This window comes from Camelus bactrianus, chromosome 2 (assembly GCF_048773025.1).
Source record: "Camelus bactrianus isolate YW-2024 breed Bactrian camel chromosome 2, ASM4877302v1, whole genome shotgun sequence".
NCBI classification, from domain to species: domain Eukaryota; kingdom Metazoa; phylum Chordata; class Mammalia; order Artiodactyla; family Camelidae; genus Camelus; species Camelus bactrianus.
In genome coordinates this window covers 82155792-82163277 of record NC_133540.1, presented here as the reverse complement: position 1 = coordinate 82163277, position 7486 = coordinate 82155792, and the positions used below count along the sequence as shown (strand labels likewise).

At 32.5% G+C, this 7486-nt stretch overlaps 1 protein-coding gene across 3 annotated transcripts in view; it reads left to right on the top strand.

Annotated features, from left to right (window-relative positions):
• Positions 1-668: 668 nt before the first annotated feature.
• Positions 669-7486, top strand: part of TMPRSS11F (transmembrane serine protease 11F) — a 66281-nt gene continuing 59463 nt past the window's right edge. For all 3 annotated transcript variants that reach the window (XM_045504687.2, XM_045504688.2, XM_010967546.3), the window contains exon 1: positions 669-828. The gene's annotated coding sequence lies outside the window, so the exon portion shown is untranslated. The remainder of the gene's footprint in view (positions 829-7486) is intronic.

Genomic DNA, 7486 nt, shown 5'->3' with positions numbered 1-7486 from the left:
TAGATGTTTTAATCAAGTACTAAAGATACTATGAATAATTTAATTTATGTAATGATAAATGTCTGCTCAATCCTTCAATTCTTGAGTGCCTAAAAGCATGTCCTGCAAAAGTAGGAACTGAATAAATATTAGTTCCATGCTGTAATGTTTTATCAGTAGATACTTAATAATCACAAAGCCACTTTATGTACTAGCAAAGGACATAAAATTATTACTAAAAATATTACTAAAAACTATCTAAAAATTATTACTGTAGGGTATATTTTCCATTCATTTTCTCCAGCAGCATAAAGTGATACACATGATTAAAAACAGGTATTTCTTGAAATAAGGGTCCCACGTCCAAGCTCTTTCATCAGTATTTTTAGTTCTGACTTACTATAAGGCTTTGGTCAAACTGCATTATCCTTGTATAGAGTAGGCACAATATTTTCTTTCTACATGTTGGAAGCTGTAGGACCTGATGGGATATATGCTGTCCTCAGAGCTCTCTGGAAGAGAGTCAGGGATAATGATAGTGATGATTATAGGTGTGTTAGAAAATACCTCAATTGACCAACTGTTGTTTTTAGCATCACCTTATGATTGGCTAAAGAAAGATGGCACGTGATTAGCTTCAGACTGTCAAGAACTCTTTTGAAACCGTGGCCCATGCCTGAGTCAGATTTAAAAGCCAGGTCCTGGGAAAAGGAGGTTAACTCTGCACTGTCTGTCATGTATTTTGGATTTCAGAAGAAAGATTCCAGAGTTTCATTCTCAAATCATTTTCAATAGCTGCTAGCCAAAGAAGCAGATGCCAGTGATCACTTCAAGATCATAAACTACAAGGTATGGAAGACAATATTTAGTGGGATTAATGCATACTTTAAAATCTATGTTTTCCTCCTTATGCTCTGTTATAGTTTCCTATGCATGATCTTTCTTAAATTTACTTCTGTGTTTACATCTTAAATCTGTCCTGTTCAAATTTTATTTTCTCTACTTGAAACTTGAATGTTGAGGCATTTTCAATGTATTGCTTAGAAGTGTACTTCTAGTCAATTAAAAAATATCTTTGGAGGTTTATAATGACATCTGTTTGGTTTGAAAAGGTTAATTCAGTGTTTCTTAAAGTGCATACCAAGGATTCTTGGGTATCCCTGAGATTCTAATGGACTATTGACTTCAAAATTAAGTATCACTGTGGTTTCTCTGTGTTGACATTCGTACTGATAAAGTAAAAGCAATAATGATTAAAACTATTAACACCTTAGTGCTAATCAAGGCACTGGCACCAAACTGTACCAGGAGACATTATAATTTTTGCTTTTAAGCACTCTGGAAAAAAAAATTTCCAGTTTCACTTAAGAATGTTCTTGATAAAACAATAAAAATTAATTTTATTATATCTTGACCATTGGGTATAGATGTTCCTTAATATGCTAGGTAACAAAATGAAAAGCATACATAAACACATGCTGCATACTAAAGGACAATGGTGGTCTTGAGGAAAGTTCTTGGACATTTGAGTTGAAAGCTGAAATAGCTGCTATCTAACACATGGCACCATTTTTACTTGAAAGAGCAAGTGACATACAAAATCATGGTTATTTAGACTTAGTTCTTTTGCAGACAATTTATTAAAATTAGTAAAGTAAGCCTGTTACTTCAAGGAAAATAATAATGTGTTTGTGATAAAATTCAAACTCTCAAGTGAAAATTAGAATTTTGGAAAACTTACATAATCCCCTAAAAACTGAGTTTCACAATACTTAATACTTTTTATAATGAAGTTGGTGTTGATATTGTATAATGGAATATGTCAGCATTTGGGAGATCTGCATGACTAGGTGAACTAAGTGAATCAATACTTTATAAATAGCCAACGCATGATATTACAAAATCATACACATGAAAAGATCCACTTGTCAGGTGACAGAGATAGATGGATTTTAACATCACAAAGTACAACAATTTCATCCATATGGCTTCAGATTCTACATTGCAACAACTAACCTCTAAGAAACTACCACTTTTCCAGATTTGGTGAAGAATCAAAGAATATCCACAATTATTTGAAAAGGCTATCAAAATACTCCTTCTTCTTTCCAACTATATCTCTGTGTGAGACAGAATTTTCCTAAAACACTTCAATCAAAACAATCCATTGCAATGCAGCAAGTTCAAAGCAGATAGACATGAGAGTCACAATTTTTAAAATATAATTTAAAAAATTAAAATTTTATTTTAAATAGCTGGTTATTTTTATTTTATATTAATAAATAAATATTTTAATTTTCTTAGTTTTAATTTTAATACAGCAAATACTGATAGACCGCCCAGATAAACAGTATCTGTTTAGCATTCTCAGTCATTTTAAAGGGTATTTAGGGGTCATGAGAACAAAATGTCTTGAGTACCTTTGGTTTAATTCCTTGCAAGGGAGAAGTCAGCCATAACAGAACCATGTAATGATAGGGTGTTAATTTACTAGCCTTGAAGCTAGATTTAAAAAATATATAAACCCGTAAAAAATGTTATCTGGTATTTTACTAGTTTAGTGACTCAGTACATCACACATTTAACATAGTGATTATGCATCTGATGACTGTGCAGGTCAGAAGCTTTAAAAAGTATAATGCTAGTGCTCTAGGTAGTATTTTTTGTTTGTTTGTTTGTTTTAATGCTTATCTCCTGGTCCCAGGCATGTAACACAATCATTTCCACAATCACACTGAGGATCTCTAAAATACACATGTATTTTGATGATCCGAACTGTGTGTGACCCTGCTACAAATCCTCTTAGGTTTGTCATAGGTCACATGATTGAAATCATGGAAGCATAATTGTTTTGGAATATAAAGAGACATCAAAGATGATATAGTTCAAACTTTTTTTGGCAGAGATGGAAACAGGCCCCGAGATGGTTAGATAGCAAACAAGGTTATAATGTGACTAATTCTGGAACTAAAATCTGGTTTCCTAGTTGAATACTCTTTTCACTATATTGCTATTTATTCTATCCAGATCTACACTTTCTGATATGTGAAATCTTTGATCTTGAGTACAAAATATTGAATTACAATGTTGCAACAATTTCATAGACCTAAACTGGTGACCTTTGAAACTTTCACCCATTCCTTCAGTCCACTAGGAGGACTCAATTTTATTATTACTGTTTCAAGGTATTAAGTAAGAGGTGTGGAAGATTCAAAGTTGAAAATTCAATTTGGAACTTCAGCTTAATTTTCCAGGTAGTACTGTCCTAGTTGCTGCTACCCTATCTGTTTAAAAAAAAAATTTTTTTTTTCACTGTGCTTATTTGGGTAACATTGCTAAACTGGAGCCTCTAAGAGCTATAGATAAAAAGCATTTGAAGAGCTGTGATCTGAGGACATTCTGAAGTTTATACCTAAAGGAACATTTGAGCATTGTAATCTTCAGAATTTCCTATTTTCCTTCTCTCATTTTCTTTCTTTTTTTTATTGTTTTCTGCCCATTTTTTTCTCTTCTCTACTCCTTCCCTTCCCCATCCACAAACCTAAAATGAATTAACAATTTAAAAAATTGTTACATTTATTCAATAGCTGTATGTTGCCAGTTTTCACATATTAAAATCATCTTAGTCTGATATAAATGTATCTCTTTTGTAATATTTTTGTGCATATCTTTGCAGTAATTTTTCTTTAAAATGTATATAGCTTTCTCTACAAGGATCTTGCACATTTCTTAAGCCTATTACTAGTTATATTGCAGAATCTTTGCTTTTGTAAAAGAAATAATTTTATTATTATTTACAGGTGACTAATACTGATAGATGGATTTATTAATTTTGGTATATTTATGTTTTGAATCAAGTCACTTTGAAATCTTTTATTAATTTAGCAATTTTCCACAGCCTTAGCTTAGATTTTTCTACATAGAAATGGTATTCTTACCTACTAGCCTTTCAATAGTTAAATGTCCTTTTACAATTTCCTGCCATATTATATCATGAACATATAGAAAACTGTCAAATAATATTTAAATCCTTCATTTTAACAATAAGAAAAATCCTGACTCATAGGAAATAATAACCTATGTTAATACTAGCTCATAAAGTAGTATGCATGTTAATCTGTAATCAGTTCCTGTAATTTCTATTGAAATAGGTTTAAGGTCATCTTCTCACTTGCTACAAAATAACTGAATTCATGTAGAACTAAGAATAAATCATCCTCTTTTAAATCTTTATCAGTATATTTGATAAAATTTTAGTTATTTATAACACACTTCTGGAAATGTATAATAATGATTAAATCCTCATTTACAACTGGTCTCTATCCTAAACCAGGGTAAATAAGAAAGAATAATTTGTAATCTTTGAGATATGTCATTAAGCATAAACTTCTAATCTTGCAGTTAATGAGGCATCTAATTATAGATTTCATGAGGAAATCCTGGCCAGTCAATATTGCATCATGACTGATTGCATTCATAAATTATAGGCATAAAGAAGCTCTTCCAGTAAGAAGTACCTGAATAATGCATAGTGAGAGAGATAACTAAGGGAGTAGTACACTCACTAGAAAGGAATGAAGCAAAACACATGGTTTAGAAAGATGTGGAGGTTAATAAGCTTCAGTATTCTGTGAATTTGGAATGAAATAAGAAATTGGCCAGAGCTGAATGAGAAAAATTAGGGTATATTATTAGATGAGGAGTAAGAGTTGGGCAGAAATTGAGAAATGTTACTCAGATCAGGGCCAGACTTGGGAATAGAATCTTCAAGGAGAAAAAGTGAGGAGTCTTTAGGTGATACCCACCCCTCAGCCTGGATACTGGCTTTGATGTACCATTATCCCTGTTCTCTGTGACTAATAGTGTAGAGGCCAAAAAAGGTAAATCAGCTCCTTAAATTTTATTTTCACCCATCAATGTCACAAGTCTAGTTTAGCTCCAATTTTATATTATATCTAGTTCACAGGACCCCAGGGGAGCTACTGAATTCATTCTAGAACAGTTCCTTGGTAGTTCTAATTTGGATAGCTAAGGATCAAATTGGAGAGATATTTTTCAAAATCAGTGCCATTACCTGTTAGTAGTAAAGATGACTGTTTAGTGAAACATATGTATGTGTGTGGGTACTTTGCTGTCATATAAAATGTATTTTTACTATAGAACATATTAAAAATTTGGCAAGGGGGAAGCTGCACTAAAATGTATCAGAATCCTCATTATTGACCAGGAAAAAATTTAATGTCTACAAAGATAACTTTAGAACATGATGTAAGAGGTACAGTAGGGTGGAGGCATTAGTGGGAGTAGTCAACCCTCCAGTAGGGAGGAATATTTTTATCAATGATGTTGCTTAGATTTTGTGGTGCATGGTGACAATAATAACCACACCAACTTTAATCAGTTTTCTATTGTTTTAAAATTCATTATTAGACAATGCACCCCCCCTCATTTCCTGTATGCAGAATAGACAGCTTCTACAACCCTGATTCCAACCTTGCTGTACCACTGCTCAAACAGCAATGGAAGTTCCAAGTTATTATATACCAGAGTCAGAGTCTTACCAAGTTATCAATAAAAATTATAAGCCACTTATGAATAAGATGTATTCACTGCAAAACCTAAATCAGCCAAGAAAGTGTTTAGAGGAAATGGCTATCTGGATTTTCTCTTAAGTATAACTTATTAGAATATTCCAGTTAAGGAAGACAGGGAGTTATTAGAGTTCTGGAAAGCTAACATTTTTCATGCACACAGTATTTTTTACTTTCACCTTCGAAGTAAAAAGAGAAAAATGATCGCAGTTCCAACTCCCAGGAGTAATGTAGAAGGTAAAAACGAATTGTAGTTTGGAATGGAATGAGACAAATCAGTCAGTGAGTGTTAACTGACCACCTACTATGGGCCTATACCAAAGACCAGAAGATATCACAGAAGCAAAAGATCCAGGTTTTGGTCTTTAGGGGTTAATATCCAAAATATATCAACAGCTTATATAACTCAGTATCAAAAAAACAAACAACCCAATTAAAAAATGAGCAGAAGATCTCAGTAGCAGATCTCAGCAGACATTTTTCCAAAGAAGACATACATATGGCCACAGGCACATGAAAATATGCTGAGCATTGCAAATCCTCAGGGAGATGCAAATCAAAACCTCAATGAATAGCACAGCTAACTATATTCAATATCTTGTAGTAACTTATGGTGAAAAAGAAAATGAAAATGAATAAATGTTATGTTCATGTATGACTGAAGCATTATGCTGTACACCAGAAATTGACACATTATAAACTGACTATACTGCAATAAAAAAGGGTGTGTGTGTCTATATATATATATATATATATATAATACTACAATAAAAAAGTGTGTGTGTCTATATTTATATATATATAAAAAACCTTAATGAGATATCATCTCACACCTGTCAGAATGGCTATCATCAAAAAGAACAAATAACAAATGGTGAAGAAAGGCAGAGAGGGGCAAAATAGGGGTAGGGGATTAAGAGGTACAAATTACTATGTATAAAATAAATAAGCTACAATAAGCTACAAGAATATATCGTACAGCACAGGAAATATATAGCCAATACTTTATAATAACTTTAAATAGAATATAACCTATAAAATATTGAATCATTCTGCTGTAATCTGAAACTAGTATTATAATTCAATTATACTACAATAAAAATAAAATAACATGAAAGTTAGAGGCTATTTTCATTTCTCTTTTATAGGTGAAGAAATTGAGGCACAAGAGAGAATAAGTGCCTTAATCAAGGTCACAAAGTTAGTGGTAGAACAAAATTCAGAATCAAAGTAGTCAGCACCCAGGAACTGCATCTTAAACTATCTTAAACTGTTAGAGATTTGATTAAGGAGGTAGTAATTGGGCTGGGCTTTTACAAGGTGTTCATCTTTAAGTCAGAGACAAGAATAGGGTGAACACCCCAGTGGGAAGGAGGGTGTGATGATAGAAGAGAAACTACAAAGTCATGATGTGATATATTACAGAAATAAAGTTGGGATGAATTTGATTCTTAGAGGATTTTGAATTTCATTGAGTAAATTCTTCATGAGATGGAAAATAGGGAGCCATTAAAAGATTTTTTTTAATAGTCACATGATGAAAGCCATATTTATAGACAATTAGTCTTTAATGAGCATGAAGGTGAACTGAAAGGTGAAAAGACTAAGAGTCATGGAGTTCAGTTGGAAAGCTGTTGTAACAGTCTAAGTAAGCTAGGCTAGGAAGAGAAAGGAATATACAGGCCAAAGAAACAATTTGAAAGAATAATTTTCAAAATCATTAGCTGGATACAGAGAATGGAATTGAGTCAAGGATACATTTCAAATTTTTAGTGTAGACTATTGAGGCATTGTGTTGTGTCACTGAAAAAGACAAAGAAGTTTGGAGGCACAAAGATTTGTTGAGTTTGAGATGACTGACTAGACTGTAAAACTCTCTGAGAGCAAGATAGTGTTAATTATTTTGTCTTAGCCTT